This window comes from Equus asinus, chromosome 10 (genome assembly GCF_041296235.1).
Source record: "Equus asinus isolate D_3611 breed Donkey chromosome 10, EquAss-T2T_v2, whole genome shotgun sequence".
Lineage (NCBI taxonomy): Eukaryota > Metazoa > Chordata > Mammalia > Perissodactyla > Equidae > Equus > Equus asinus.
This window is the reverse complement of record NC_091799.1, coordinates 25,874,800-25,891,378: the sequence shown is the minus strand read 5'-3', so window position 1 is coordinate 25,891,378 and position 16,579 is coordinate 25,874,800. Positions and strand designations below refer to the sequence as shown.

Here is a 16,579-nt window from a genome sequence, read left to right as displayed (position 1 = left end):
GAAACAATTATCAGAAAGAGTGAAAGAGAGAGAGATTACAGCTGCCTTTGAGACTGGACTTCAAATGCAACAGCAAATATTTATGGAGAACTACTGTGTGTCAGTCCCTGGGGATAAAAAGATGCTCATTGGACGACCATATTTAACAGGACAAGCTAGACATATACCCATAGAGGTATAAAACGGGGCACAGAGAGACACAAGCTAAAATAGAGTTTCAGATAAAATTATATGAAAGAACATGGGAGAAGAAGATTAATTCCAAAATAAGATTTGGGGAAGACTTCTTGGACGAGTCATTTGAACTGGATGTTGGATTATAAGGGTACGATTTTTAAAAGTAGAGGCTGAAGTTGGGAGATGGAGGAGAGAAAAATAAAGGTGTTTTTGCAGAAGGGGTTCAAATGGAAAACAGTGAGGCAGATTATTTGGGGAATGACATTTGAACACTTGTCCTCTTCATGTGACCCCCTTCCTATGTCTTAACATGATTACCAGGAGTTCCGTGGCCAATCTGTTAATCTTTGAATTTTGACAAGGGGGATGAAGGGAGAGAAGAAGGGCAGGATGTGTCTGACCTTAGTGGCCTGTTCAGGTGATATGTACTGGTGATTTCATCTAAGGAACTGGGAGGAGACAAACTGGAGGATGCAACCCAGAAAATGTCTCCTCACACATTTGCCCCTTGGGCAAAGACCTTTCCAGAGAAATAGAGGATTTTGCGGTCAATAGCATAAACTCTTGCAAGCACTAAGAAGGAGATGTTTTATTTGGATTGTCCAGGGGAGAGCGTTTTTAAGGTCCTCACCTGTACAGTTTCAAATACATTCATTGCAGCCTGAGCTGGGCCTTCTGAACTCAACGGGGCCCCACCAGCTGATTTAGAATTTCTGAGCTGGTTCTCTTTGGTTGAAATGGAGTCACAGCTCCCCCTTCTGGGAGCTAAAGTGCCATCCAGCCCCGGAAAAGCCTGCATGAAAAAGGCTCTATTGCAGATGGGCCCAAACCCCCATATTTTTTCTCAGCGCTCGTCTGTACCCTGAAGCGAGCATCCAGGGAGGACACTTTTGCATGGGCCTGAATCTGACTTTCCATGGGCCTATCTTTCACAGGGCTTTGAATTTCCCTTCCCTGGGACTATGAGTCCCAGTCTTCGTGTGGGTGATGCCTCTATTTACGGAAACAAAATTGTGTGCGGAGGTTGCAATTCTCTTTTGGGGACTATAGCAAGTAAGAAAGGTTTCTGGATCTGTGTGCATGTGTGTGCATGAGTGCATGTGTGCATGTGTGCTTGCACATGCTCCTGTGACTGTAATACGTATAATTGTATAGGGGTAAGATTGTCATTAATATAAAGAAATTAATTTGCCTGAAGTATTTGCATCAGAGGATGGGTGTACACTTTGTTCTCTGGAAAGCAAAACATTCCTTAGTAAAGAGCTCAGGCACAGTCCAGACACTCTGCTGGATTCTGTCTACCAGTTATAGTCAGTATGGGGTCCGTTTATGCATAATTTCTACAGGCATTGGAGAAAGAACGTATTGTCTGTGTGTCTGTCCGTCTGTCTGCTTGTCTGTCTGTCTAGCGGGGAGAGTAGTTGGGGCATTGGACCCTTTCTCTCCAGTGTCACGTTTCCAGATGGAGCAGCTTTGAAATGCATCTCTGAAATGAGAAGTTTGATGAAGGCGGACAAGCAATTGTCTTGGATGGGAGCATAATGGCAGTTTAGGGATGGAGAGTAATATATAGTCCCTGGGCAGTGTGGTGGAGTGGAAAGGACATTGACCTGGGTGTCAGGTATCAAAGGTTCGAGCCCTGGGTCCATAACATCAACTCGCTAGAGAATGTTGGGGAATTCTCATCCCCTCTCTGGGCCACAGAGTCCTGCCTGTCTGCTCTTTAATATTCCTCCCAACTTCAATTGCCTATGAAAAAAAAAGATAAAATGAGAGCAGTTTCTAACAGGAGGTCTCCTCCTCCATCTTCGTACCCCCACCCAAAATGAACTAGGGAGCTCTGCTGTGACACGAGTTTCCCCAAGCAGTTTCCTTATGGCTGTGTGATGGTTTCAGCCAGAGGTATCAGCTTCTAGCCAGAGAATGGTGTGTCTGCAAGTGCCTGCAGGTAGCACCGTCACCCACCCGCCAGGGCAGGTTTCTGCAAACACATGTTTGCTTTTATCTTTCCCCAGAAGAACCATATAGCCAAATGTATAAATTTTTTTAAGACAAGCATATTTCTACTTTTATTTTCCCCAAAAGGTCTTTTTAGTGGCTTCTTTCCACCTAGGGTAGACAAGCTGTGTCCCAGCTTCTCAGCCCTTGTCCTCCTCTAGCCTCGCTGCTTGAGAGCAGAACGGGCTGCCTCTTACCTTGGGAAAGTAGCAGCTGCCGAGTCTGGAAGCCATGCTAACAGCAGTAAAACTCAGCATTTTTGCTGAGTAGGGCAAGCCTTTAAGAGGCAGCCGGGAATCAAATCAATGGCTGGCCCCAGACTCCAAGCCCAGCAGGACCTAGCCAGGGTGGCCAAGGGACTTACCTAGAGAGCCTCCCGGGAGGTGGAGGGAAGAGGAAAGAGGGACTTGAACTGTCTTCCTTACTGAGATGCTTCCCACCACCCCGGTGCCCTTGGAAGCATTTTGGAGCCAAGCAAGAGATGTGAGGTGCAAATCCACAGCAGTTTAAGTCAATTACAGCCACATTCTGCCTTGAGTTCCCCACCCACAACCGGTTCCAAATTGTAGGTTTCCCTCAGTACTGAAACACACACACACACACACACACATACACACACACACACACTACCTCTCTGCCTTCTCCCAGTATCCTCCTAACTCCAGTGGAGCCAGGAGGAGGCACAGTTTAGGAAGGTTCTCTTGGGGCTTCCCAAGCCTGTGTGAAATGGGGAAGGGAAGGAGGAATCTGTCTTAGGGAAGTGCCCCATCTGTCTCCTTCCATATTATCCAGAGCTGCCCCCAAATGAAATTTCCTCTGTGATCCTGTGTAACTATGATGGATGATCAAGTCCCTGAGGACTCTTTCTCCTTTCCCTGGAGGGAGATCCATGCAAACTTGCCAGGCTCGTCCCCAAAAGCAGCAGAAGCAGGAGGTGCTGTTAACACTGTTATGATTACAAACGGAGAGGCAGAATAGACTATTCCAGACCTGCCAAGCCCCAGATAAGGGGCCCACCGCTGACTTCTCCCTTTCTCTGTAACCCACTACCCAGTGACTCCAAATTCCCATCAGAATCCTGGAGTCTGCCCAGTGTAGAATTTAAAGCCACAGCATCTCTTTGCCTCAGGGTTTGGCCATTTCTCTTTCATATTAAATGGTGAGTACAAGTGCAGCAGGTCTTTATCCTTTGGAGGAATTTTCCTCCAAGGGTACCAATATTGGGTTAAATAAGGTGCCATCCTCATCCCCATAATCCTTCCCAAAGCCAAGAGCCCCAAGAGGAAGTCCACAGCGGGTTTCCCGATGGCTACGTGATCCTATCTATAGTAAGGATCCCATTCCGTGTAGGCTAGAAAGATCTAATTAAAAAGACCAAGCGCACACATACAAACACATACGTACAAATATGCACACACACATCGCGTCTTAAGTAGGTTACAGGACCTCTCTTCACCCCCTCCCCTACACAAACACACACACATCACAAACACACGCATCAAGCGCCGCACACGCAAACACACACTAGCACCACATCAAGTTTCCACCATGGTACACACGTCGGGAGCGCGCGGGGAGCACACAAGCCACTCACTAAAACCCGCATTTAACCCTTTGCGCCCCAGAATACAGAGACCCCTCTCCCCTCCCGGGAACCCGAGAGGACTTGGAAGCGGGGGGGGGGGGGGGGGCGCCCGAGGGAAGAGGGAAAGGGTGCTGGGAGGGGGAGGGGCAGGGCGGGCGGGGGCACCCCGAATGCTGTCCAAGGGCAGCGGGGCTGCCGGGCGCTGCACCCGCCGCCGCCTTACCTGGAGTCAATGTCCGTCTTTGGCGGAGAGCTGCGGGCGGACGTTTTTTATTCGGCTCGGTGGGAACTTGGGAGAGCCCTGCGTCCAGCTCGCATACCGGGAACGGCGCGGGGACTGCAGGCGTGGGGGTACCTGGCTCCTAGCAGCCTGGCTCATACTCAGCCGTAGAGTCCCCTTCGCTGGTCCCGAGGACAGGCATGAATCTCGGCTCCGCAAGGCGGTCACTACTCCCTCTGCCTCCTGGCTCTCTCGCTCTTGCTCTCTCCCTCTCGATCGCTCGCTCTCTCCCTCTCTCCCTCGTTCGCTCGCCTGCGCTTTCCTCCTCCCCCCGCGCCAGATCAGTTCGCAGCGTGGGGACCGGGAGCGAGGCGGATAGCGAATGGAGAGGGAAGTCCAAGTGCGCCGCGGTCTCCGGGCGGGGAGCAGCGGAGGCCGGGCTACGCGGGGGGAGGGACTTACCCGGAGACGGGCGAAAATGAATGGGGGAGCGGCTGCCTGGGGGCGGGGAAGGAGGAGCCAAGGGCCGGGGTTTATTCTGAGGAGTGTTTTGTACATCTTTAGGCGGAGGAGGAGAAGGGAGAAGAGGAGAAATGAGAGGCCTCCTCCGAGGGAGGGGAGATCTGGGTGGGCTGAGGCTGAGCCACTGGGGAGTCTCGTGGGTCTGGGGATAGAGTGGCTCGTCTCCGTGTATGAGCACCCGAGAGAACTGTGTGTGGTGTGTCTGCGCAAACCCTCGCATCGTGGTGTTCTTAAGCGTGTCTATAGCTGTGTGCGTCGCGAGTATCTGAGCGTTTCTGGGTATGCGGGTGCTTGTGTTTCTGTGTGTCTCTATCTGAGTGTGGTTTTGTCTCGGGAGGTGCCCGTGTGGGTCCGTTTGTATCTGTGTGCCTCTCTATGAGTATTTAAGACTCGTTTGTTTCTCTGTACGGGTAGGCATGAGCCCACGTAACCTCCCAGAACTAAGCAAGTGTTTCTTTATGTGGGCAGGATGTAGGGGTAAGAAGCTGAGGGGACGCAAAGTTCTCTCGATCTCACCAGAGGCAGGAAAGGGGCTAGGGTCCGGAGGCCAAGGCGTTATTATAGAGAACTAAAGACTCTGAATCTAGCCTGAGATACAGGCTGGGGTTGCTGTCAGGAGGCCTCTCCCTGAAGCAGAAAAGAAGACTAGTACACAATCTGAATTCTCACACACTGAATGCTCTGTATGTGTGCTTACTTTACTCTTTTTTTTAATTTAAGCCAAATCAGCAGTGAAGATTTCTAGTTCCTGGAAACTTAGGCAAGGGCCGGTGGCATCGGCGAGGCTACCAGATGGAGGGGCAAGGAGCAATAAGGAAAAAGTGATAAGAAAGATAAAGGAACCTAGATTTATAAAAGTACAGGCTCTGGACGGGTTAGAATCCTGTAGCTATGTGATCTTGGCCAAATTACTTACCTCTTAAGCCTCAATTCCTCATCTGTATAATAGGATAAGATAACTACCTCTCTAACATGGTTGGTGTAAGGTTTAAATGAGTTAATGTATGTAAAAGCATTCAGAATACTCCCTGACACCAAGTGAGTGTTCAAAGCATGCTATCTCTAATTATGATTGCTATTGTTACCAATGTTATTAATATCCAAAGGGCGAGAGGAGAGACATGTGACAACTAGGGAGGTCTAGAAGGATCTAGGGGCTTGTGAATTAGAGGAAGAGGAGTCTTGAAACAAAATGGAAGAGAAATTCTTGAGTGAGGAACTGAGAACTTGACGAAAAAAAATTATTTGACAAGGAAGGAGAGAAAAAAGGGAGAGAGAGAAGTGACTAGGATGAGCCTGGGTTTCAGCAGTGCAGGACCCAGGAAAGCATGGAGAGAGGAGGGGAGCAGTAGCCAGTTCAAATTTCCTCTCTGCTTCTCCTGCCCTCTAATCCAAATGATGGGTAGTCAGCACCACGGACAGCTCTCCAGCCACTGACCAACGGAGAGCTTTCTCTGCCTAGAAGCATCTTCTCCCTTTTTGCTTGGGCAATTTTCTTCTTCCATTGGCTTCTGGCCCAGGTTCAGATCCTGAGCAGTGGTTCCTGAGGCAGCTATGACTTTGATTCTGACCACAAAGAAAGACATCCACCACAAACACTGCTTCTCCCATCTATTTTGGTACGCAGTCCCAGGTTGCTATCTTATTCCTTCCTCTCTCCTTTCTTCATTCTCTTCTGCTTTTCCTCGCTCTCTCTCTCTCTACCCCATCCTTTCCTTTATCCTCTGCTTCTCCCTCATGCCCCAGCTCAGATATGCCTCCTTCAGTGAGTGTAGGCAACAGCAGCTCTGCCGGGAATGCAGTTCTGAAATCAGTTTGAAACAACCTAGTCAGGCAGCTTTAGAGGAGGACCAAGGTACAGACAGATTCCTCTCAGCTCTTCTTTCATAATCAGTCTCCCAAGATGGGCTGTGGTCCAGATGTCTTCGAAAGAGAGGACTTAACATTATGAAACATTTTCCTGTCTTCCTCTCCAGTATCCCACACAGTCAATATTTACCTCAGGAAACACAGAACCCTTCCCAGCTCCAACTACTGTTAGACAGAAAGAAAGAGAAGAAGAGAGAGATTTTATGAACTTTTACCATACACCAGGAATTTCATTTGGAGCTTCCCTATATTATCTTTTGTAATTCTCAAAATGCTGTGAGGTATGAGATACGTAATACTATCCCATTTTTACATCATAGGAAATTTAAGCTTGGAAAACTTGAGTAACATGCCAAGATACAGCTGGTAAGTGATGGTATCAGGAATTTCACACTCAAGTCTAAGTCCAAAATCTTTACTGTGTCCCGTGGAAATAATGGGGAAGCCTTAGGGTGATTGGAAGAGCTTAGAATGTAACAGGGTCACTGCACTCAACCCTAATTATCCACTCAAATGGCTGAGACCATTGCATCTTCTGTGCCAATGGAGTACTAACCAGCTCTTGTCCCTGGAGGAGGAGGTGAAGGCTTTCATGGATAGATTTAAGACTCATCAAGCCTTATGGTTTCTGAGTTTTGAATAAAACTCCAACCTTTCTAGGTCTTAGTTCATTTGCATTTGGCTCTGTTTAGCTTCCCTGTTTCTGTGAAGAAAGGCTAAGATGGCCATTTTTTAAAGTCTCCAAAGACTCCTTGGTCATCAGAAAAGTTCTAAGTGTGAAGCATTCCTAATGACTTATGGAGAAAGCAATCAGAACCATATGGATAACATTTCTGCAGAAATACACACGGGTGGGAAAAGGTTTAGAGGCCAAAAATATATTTCATTTTTTTCTTCTTTGCCAAAGAAAGAACATTTAAAGCAGCTTGAGATATGTGAGAAATGTCTTGTTCTTTCTTTGGGGGGTGGGTGTTGGTGAGCAGCTGTTTGCTATTTCCACTGAATTTACCAAGAGCTTGCATAGGGAGGAGGTGCCAAAGGATCAGGGTAGACTTAAGAAAGAACTTCCTGTCTGTGGACCTTGGGTGATAGTAGAATGAGATCTTTTTCTTAGGACATTTAATGAAACAATGTGATGTTCCTTTTTAGTCTTACCAGCATGATGGTTTGATAAGCATCGGATCATATTTTTAGAGTCACAGACCCTTTTGAGAATCTCATAACTGCTATAGATCCTCCTTCTTGTGAAAAGTGTATTTACAAAAAGGCCCACAAAATTTTGCATGGAATTTCGTACAATCCTTCTTTGCCAGTCTCATTCTTAGATGTCTATACCTGGATCCCAGCTTTAGAACCTCTAAAGTCCATGACTTTTCTGGTCTCCATCCTGGCCTTGGATTTTATAAGTCGCTTCATTTAGATTTGAGATTAAGAATTGGAAGAGGGGAAGCCAACAGAAAAATCAAAAAGCAGGTAAGTAGCCTTTTTTGCTCAAAATGGACAAGAAATATAGATAAATGTTCAGTGATGGAAATTCCACTTGCCCCTCCTTAAATAAAGATAAGATTTAGTCCTATTTGTGTAGGACTCTGAGCCACCTGCTGCTGCCTCAAAATCTTAAGTTTACTACTCCTGTCAAATCTCAAAGGAGTTAAAATCCCTTAATCTGGGGTGCTTTGGGTTAAGAACAGACTGAACAACTGCAGAAGAAAGCCCACATTTGTTAAGTGCCTGCTGAATGTGAGGTTGTGCGAAAGATTCAGAAATAAATATCTTCCCTGGCCTGTCTTCTAGGAGTCTGAAGTCCATTGCTGAGCCATACCTATCCCTAAATAACCACAAGGCACCAGAGAATGTAGCTGGCATGTTCAGGGTCTATAGGAAATGTTGCAAGAGCTAGGAGAAGGAAAAGTTTTCTTCTATATGAAGCACAGAATTTTGCATCTATCAAGAGCTATTTTTATTTTTGTTTCACATGCAGTTGAATTAATAAGAATTAATATTTATTGAGTGATTACTATGTATGAGCAACATTCAAGCCTTTCATGTCTTTAATCTAGGTTTTTATGGGCATCTTTTAATTGAATAAAAATGTCATATGCCATTTAGTGTTTTCTCTCTCCTGTCTCTCTCTGTCTCCATCTCCCTCCCTCTCTCTCTCTCTCTCCCTCTTCCCCATTGCACTCTCACCCTTTCCCAAACCTGTTGGGGTAAAATACTTAAAACACAACTTTTATCCATCATTCTACTTATTCCAATCCTGGAGGATGTTTAATTGCATACCAAAGTACCAAAGTCAGAATTTTTCTACCCAGAATTTAACATCTTCCATCATCTGGCCCCTGTGCTCTTTACTGTGTTATTTATACATACCTATCCCCCCTGTAACTTCTCTGTTAGCAAAAATTAACTGCTCACTGGTTCCTGGTCCCCAACATCCCTCTGTCTGTGCCCTTAATTAGACTATCTCTCTACTGCCATATCTTTTCCTCCCAAGCAACTCTTCACTTCTGATGACCAAAGCTGACCCCTCCTTATATAGTTAGTTCACATGCCATATCTTCTACCACTTAATTAGGGTAAAACACATTTTAACATGAAGTGTACGAAGCTGTGCATGATCTTTCTTTCTAATATCATGTCTCCTCCTCCACTTCAACCACACTGGCTCCCTTCCAATCACTAGAGTTGACAAAGTTCCTTTATACCCCTAGGACTTTGTGCTAGCTCTTCCCTCTGTCAGAAGCCACTTTGTACAACTAGCCAAATCCTGTTCATCCTCTAAGTATCAGGGTAAATGTCACTTCTCTGACCCCCAGACCAAGGCAAGTCCCCTGCTATCAGCTCTCTCACTACCCTTAATGTCTCCTTCATAACATGTATCATCATTGTAATTAAACAGTTATTGGTGATATTGGTTTAATATATGTTTCCTGAGCTAGAACTAATAGTCAAAGCCATGAAAGATATCTTCATGATGAGACCTTGGTACCTAAAAATAGTGAACATGTATTAACCATGCCCTATGTTCCAGGAGCTGCTCTGTGTGCTTCATACACATTTTTTCATTTAGTCCTTCAAACAGTCCTGTGATATCAGTACTATTATTATGATTATAACCCTCATTTTCAGATGAGGAAAATGGAGAAGGTTAAACAAATCACCCAATATCACATACCAGAGCCAAGATTCAAACCCAGGCCAGTCTGCTACAGAAGCCAAACCCATAGTCACTCTGCTACCTAACCCTTCAAATGGGAGGAGTCCAGTATATATGTACTGATTAAACAGTTCTTCATAAGCCCTTCAACCTTTAAGTATATCAATACTCTTCACTTTTTGCCTTTTAGATGCTAATCTGCATAAGTGAGCCTTGATCCTGGTATCCCAAGCTATTGGCTGTAGTCCTTCAGTAAACGCAGTGATATTCTGGAGACATGTCATCACCCACTAACACCTTGGCCAAGGAGTTGCACTCTTCCTGGTCTCCCGATAGGCTCCTCCAGCCACCAGAATGGATGTATTTGGACATGAGCACATGCTGACTTGTTTTGCTAGACATGCCTAACTTTCTCTCTCCTCGCTCTCCCTTCCATGTTGCCAAAGTGCCAGCTTCCTTAGGCCTGAGCTTGCCCAAGCCGTTACCCTGGTGGCATATGACTTCTGAAAAGGACTTTAGAAAAGGTGTCCAGAAAAATACTATCCTGTTGGCTCAGGCTTGAGGGCTATACCTATTGCAAATTTCAATATTCTACTTAAATCAATAATTCAGCATATGTAAGCCATTTTGAAATCTCAAATACTTTCTCCCTTGTTTTGCTTTGTTTTTTGGAATCTTATTTTTTTCAATGACTGGAAGATGAGGTAGGCACAGCAGATAGCCCCCCTTCACAGAAAAGAAAACAGGCTCAGGGACTTAGTATGACTGGCATAAAGATAACGCTTTGTAATGATGGACCCAAGACTTGAACCCAGGTATTCAAACTCACCGAGGCTGGTGTACTAATTCTCTTTATTGCTCTCTTCAATACTGTTTCGGTAGTTTAGTAATCAATCTATTACACTCTATTCTCTCTTGGCACCTTCTTCTTTCCAATAACCCTACTCTCCCCCAGCTCTCACTCGCTGCCACATTCCACTAGGGGGAGCCCTTCATAGGCTATTGGTACCATTTGCCTCACCTCCATTTTTCTCTTCTGCTAACAGCATCTTTCTTTTCCTTTGGGAAACCAGCCTTCTGAGTCTCTCAGTCCATGTGGTTCTAGAGGTGCTGATTCTACGCTGTGGCTCTAGGGCACAGGATCAAGGCTGGTCAGTCAGGGTGTCCTATCCCAATAGTCACTGTGTTTGGTTTAGAGATGGGTATTGACATAGATTGGTACAATCAGAGTCAGCCCCAGAACATTTACTGAACCTGTTATTAAAAAGTACTCCTAAGGGGCTGGCCCCATGGCCGCCTGGTTAAGTTCGCGCGCTCCGCTGCAGGCGGCCCAATGTTTCGTTGGTTCGAATCCTGGGCGCAGACATGGCACTGCTCATCAAACCACGCTGAGGCAGCATCCCACATGCCACCACTAGAAGGACCCACAACAAAGAATATACAACTATGTACTGGGAGGCTTTGGGGAGAAAAAGGAAAAAAAAATAAAATCTTTAAAAAAAATAAATAAAAGTGCTCCTAAAAGCAGAATAATATCAGTGGACATACTTAGCTGGTAGAATCCAAGCCTACAGTTCTGGGGATTACCTTTGCCACCACAATGAGGAGACCTGACTGAGAAAGAAGGCAACATGGAGGAACAGTTAACCGCAAAATAGATCCAGAGATGTCTGAAGTCATAGACAGACACTTGATCCCATGAGGCAATAACTTTCCTTTCTATTTAAGACAGTTTGATTTGGGTTTTTGTCACTTGCTACCAAATGTATCCTGACTAATATAGCATTATAAATCAGGGTGATTGAGTTTTAGACACAAAACTTTGAAGCATTTGATTTACAGAGACCAGAAGTAGAGAGATGAACTTGGAGCCAAGTGAATAGCCATTAATACAGTTCTATCTCTAGTAAGCCCTGTACCTCAGACAAATCAAGTCTATTTGTCCTTTTGAGCCATATATTCTTGACTTATGTGATAAGCAGAACTCTAAGTTGATCCCTAGTGACCCTTGTCCTGAATGATCCTCTCTCCTTTGAGTGTGGATAGAACCTGGGAATATGATGAAGTATCTCACTAATGATTATGTTATATTATATAGCAAAGAACAATGGGCTGTCTCTAGGAGCTGAAAGTAGTTCCTGAATGACAGCTAGCAGGAAAACAGGAACCTCAGTCCTACAACTACAAGGCAATGGATTCTGCCTACAACCTGTGAGATCAGAAGTGGACACCAAGCCCCAGATGATAATCCCCGCCCCAACTGACCTCTTGATTTCAGTCTGATGAGATCTTGAGTGAAGAATCCGGTCACTCCATGCCTGGACTCCTGACCTACTGAAGCTGTGAGACAATAAATGTGTGTTTTTTAAGTCATTAAATTTGTGGGAAGTTGTTGCATAGCATGGAAATTTAATGTAGTATGTAAATTAGCTAGTTGGGTCAAATTATCTCTACAGTCTTCCCTTTCAGCTCTGACATCACGTGATCAGGTGACAATACCTGCTGGTGCTAAATATCTGGAGATTCCTATACTGCATATCAATCCCTGATAGCCCACCTCATCTCCATTCATGAATACCTCCAAGCCTAGAGAATGAGAAATTGCTCCCACTCAGCTTGCAAAATTATCCCGTCCAGTGACTTCTTTTTCATATAAAGCCTTGTCCTGTTGATGAGTAATTGTGAAGTTAATTACATCCAGATAAACCTGATTATTTGGGGTTGGGGATGTGAAAATGTATTCACATTTGCTCCACAGCTTTATCCTGGTAAGATGGTCTTCAGATCTGGTGACATAATTTTTTTCTGAAGTGTGAATAAACTCTAACTATTTTCATGTCAGTGAGCATAATGGACATGAAAAATAGAGTTTGGAATCAAAAAAGATTTGGGCCCAAATCTGGCATGACCATCTCCCAGGGAGACACGTAGTGAGTCCTACCAGGAACCTTACACATATAACATTAACCCTTTCAAGCCTCAATGTTATCATTTGGTAAATGGAGAGCCAATAGTTTATCCAGAAATTACTTATTGAGCACCTTCTTTGAGCCAGAAATCTAGTCTATAGCAGTGAACAGATAGTTCTTCTTGGGAACATATAGTCTCATTAGGATGTAACACTTATCCCAACAAGGTTGTTGTAAAGTTGAAATAAGATAAGCATTTAGCATGAAGCCTGATATGCAGTAAGCCTCAATCAATGGGCACCGTACTTAGAGGTGTAATACCTCCAAATAGGAATTATATAATTATTAATAACAGCACTTACTTAACACTTACTTTGGGCCAGGCATTTCTATAACTGATTTCCATGTATTAACTCATGTAGTCTTCACAAAAATCCCATTAGATAGATGCTATGGTTATCATCTTCAATGAGAGAAGAATGAGTAAATATCAAACAAAGATTTAAATGCATATAGTTGAACTCACAATTCAATGCACTTAACCATGATTTTCTATAACCTCTAATTATAGGTCTTTAAAGCAAAAAAGACAACACAAGGCAGAGAGTTTTTGTTTGTATGTTAGGCTTTTGAATGGTGAAAACGTCTCCAGATCCCAATTACATATGCCACCTCCAGACCATGAATGCGCCTTACATGACTTGTTCTGACCAAGTTACCGTCACTGATTGGGTTAGATAAAATGAATCACTGGTACAGCTATTTTTCTTTGCTGTTTTTATTTGCCACTTGTTTCATGCTTTTAATGTGCCCGAGAGTTTGCTAAGTGCTTCATAAATATGGTTTAATTTAATAAATTAAGTAAATTAAAATAAACTTCAAAAAAGCCATGAGTCACAGGTTATCTACGGCAACAGAATCCTGGCTGATATGTTGATGAAGAAACTGATGATAATGAAACATAGATGAAGAAACTGAGGCTCTGGGAGGTAAAATGATTTGCTTATGAACACACAGCTAGCAAGAGCTGAAGTTTGGCTTGAAACCCAACGTAGTAAGTCTGTGTTTTTAGTTACCATGCTCTTCTGTGCTCAGGCATACTGGGAATGCCCTTTTACAAACTGTAACACCGAGAGCACAAGCCTCATCTATTTGAGTCCAAAGTGATATCAAACTGGCGGATAAATATATCCTTTTGTCACTGTTTATAATTTTCTCCTATTGCAATTAGCTTGAGTTCACCTAGCTAATCTATTTTGTTTCAAACCACCAGATGTTCTTAGATTTTCAATATCTCTTGGTGTCCCCTTGGTGTTACTTCTTGTCCATTTCTTGCATGGGGAAGCCATTGCTAATTGAGGGAACCCTCTCCTACAAACTCCAAAATGCTCCTTAGCATTGTTGCCTCTAGGCAACAACTACCGATCAATTAGATTTGTCACGGAAGATGAAACCTAAATGCGAGGGCTGCATGTTGTCTCCCTGAGACAGGTGAAGCCCTCTGTAGATGCTAGAGATAAAAGCATGCCTGTCTGATGGCAGGATCAAATAAAAGAATTATCTAAATTGTGAATTAAGGATATCTTTACCTTGCTTATTTCAAGGTCAAGCACTGTGTAACTTTTATCATTATGTGGGTTTTATTACGGATGTCAGCAGAGAAAATTGTTTACGGAGCCTAGGTCCCTCCTGCCGCTTGTGTGAAATACAGTATTTATGAAATCTGAACATATTTATAGCTATCAAACCCTCTTTCATTGATATGTGGACACTGCAGGTTTTACTAGGGACAAGTATCCTAAGAAACAAATTAATGTCTGTTTGATTAAACAATGAGATGGTAAACAAAGCCATGGTTAATGAATTTAGTCATTGCTCTTCTCTGCTAGGACATTTGCCTGTATTAGATCTTGCTGATAATAACACTGTTAAATAATCAGACCATGATACAACCAAGCTATATAGTTTTCCATGCTAATTATCTTGCAAGATTGCCACACACTCTAGGGGGCTACAGGAACTTCAGACAGGCTTTGAATAGGAGTAGTTAATCAAACTTGCTGTATCAATTAGCACTCTCTTGCTTTCAAATGACAAGAAACTCATATGCAACTGGCTGGAGCAGAAAAAGAAATTTGTTGGATCAAGTAACTGAAAAAAACAGACGTACAACTTGCTTCAGATTTGGCTCCATGTCCTTAGAACCCATCCTGCCTCTCTCAGTTCTTTCTCCCTCTGGGTTGTCTAAGTGCTCAGGCAGACTTTCTCTACATGTAGCTGGAAGATGAATGTTAACTGTTCCCAACAGTCCCAACCCAAAGTCCTAAGATTGTGTCCAACTTGTTGTGATAGGGTTGTGTTCCCTCCACTAAATCTCCATGATGGTCCTCTTATACACCAAACCCAGAGAGTAGCTCAATATCACCTCAACCAGATAGATTAAGGGAAAAGGTGACTTCTCTGAAGAAAATTGTGGTGCTATTACAAGAAATACGGAAGAGATAAGTGTTACAAAAATAACCAATGTCCATATCAACATTTGACCCTAAGCACATCTCCTCGGAAAACATACACACAAGTAATTTTAGATGTTAAATAATTTTTAAAACTTTCACCTGAAAAGCACTGGGTGAAGCTGAGCACATTCACCTTCCTGCTAGCTCTGTGACCACAGCAGCTTCTTAGAACTTGTGTCTTCATCTTCAACACAGAGATGATGTTTTTCTTAATTCTTCCTCAAGATTGTTTCAGAATTCCAGAACACTTTATCAGAGAGATTTTTAAGTACTGCTGAATTTTACACATTTTACAATTCGATGATCACCCTTAATTTTGGAATATTTTAATGATGTTATTAAACATCACCAAAGATATTAAAAATTAACTTTATTTCTTTTTTTAACTTTACATGCCCAAACTCATAAGCACCGCAAAGAAGAGGAGAGCTTGCATGTGATTAGGAAATGGAAGCTGGAAATGTTTTTTTTTTTTTTTAATTGCTTCTTATTCCTGGTTCAAGTAGACTACAGAGCATAATTCAGGTATCTATGTATTGAAAATATCAATAAAACAATTAGCAATAACCTGCATATGGTGAGAAAATTCTCACTCCTTGATCTCCATCAGTAGCTTTGATATGTTGGCTTCTTTAAAGTACATGGATGGCCGTATCTAATCAATATGTTGAAAGATCTATGAAATCAGTGTGTAAAAGGAAAGAACCTAAGAATCAAATCCAGAGACCCATGTTCTCCTTGTGGCTTTTCCACTCATTCAACAGTGTGGTACTGTGATGGTTAATATGTCACCTTGACTGGGCCAAAGGGGGCCCAAATATTTGGTCAGATATTCTGGGTGTTTCTTTGAGGGTGTTTTTGGATGAGATAAACATTTAAATCAGTAAGCTGAGTAAAACAGTTTACCCTCCTTAATGCGGGTGGACCTCGTCCAATCAGTTGAAGGCCTGAATAGAACAGAAAGGCTGACTCCCCAACCCCTCAGTAAGGGACGATTCTTCCTGCCTGATTGTCTTCCAGCTGGGACATCAGTTTTTCCTGCTGATTACATATTTAATTGTATATATAATATATGTTATATATGTTATTTTATATAAACATATAGCATAAATTCTGTTACTCTGGAGAATCCTGACTAATACAGACCCTAAAGAAAATATTTAACCCTTGTGGACCTCAGTTTCAAGAAGATTGAACAAAAACATATTGAAGGTACCTTCCATCTCTGCCAGCCGGTGAGTCTATGAGCTGTGCTGTGTATTTGGGACCTACGTGCTACATGGCAGCCTGCTGTATTACATCCAGGAGAAATAGAGCCAGGCTGAGGTGCAGCACAAACTCTGCTGCCCAGGTCTCAGCTCAATGGCTACAGAATCTTAGCTGATACATTGCTCTGATGAACTGGGCCTAAGGATGACAATGATCCACTTTCTATCCTACCAGATTATCTCCAACCTTCTAAAAGTTGGCTGGTAAAAGCAGTCACAAAGCTCTTAAGATCTCATAGGGATATTTAGGGTTAATATGTGAAATTAGCTATATCATAATACAACAATGCAGGACAGTAGTTAGGTGTGGTGATAAAGACTTTCACATAGTGGTAAACAGTATAGTCTTTGGAGC

The 16,579-nt window shown here is 43.4% G+C and overlaps 1 protein-coding gene across 1 annotated transcript in view; it reads right to left on the bottom strand.

The window, feature by feature from the left end:
• The window catches only part of BRINP1 (BMP/retinoic acid inducible neural specific 1), a 170,528-nt gene extending 166,139 nt beyond the window's left edge, over window positions 1–4,389 (bottom strand). The window contains exon 1 of the mRNA XM_014830414.3: window positions 3,984–4,389. The gene's annotated coding sequence lies outside the window, so the exon portion shown is untranslated. The remainder of the gene's footprint in view (window positions 1–3,983) is intronic.
• Window positions 4,390–16,579: the final 12,190 nt, after the last annotated feature.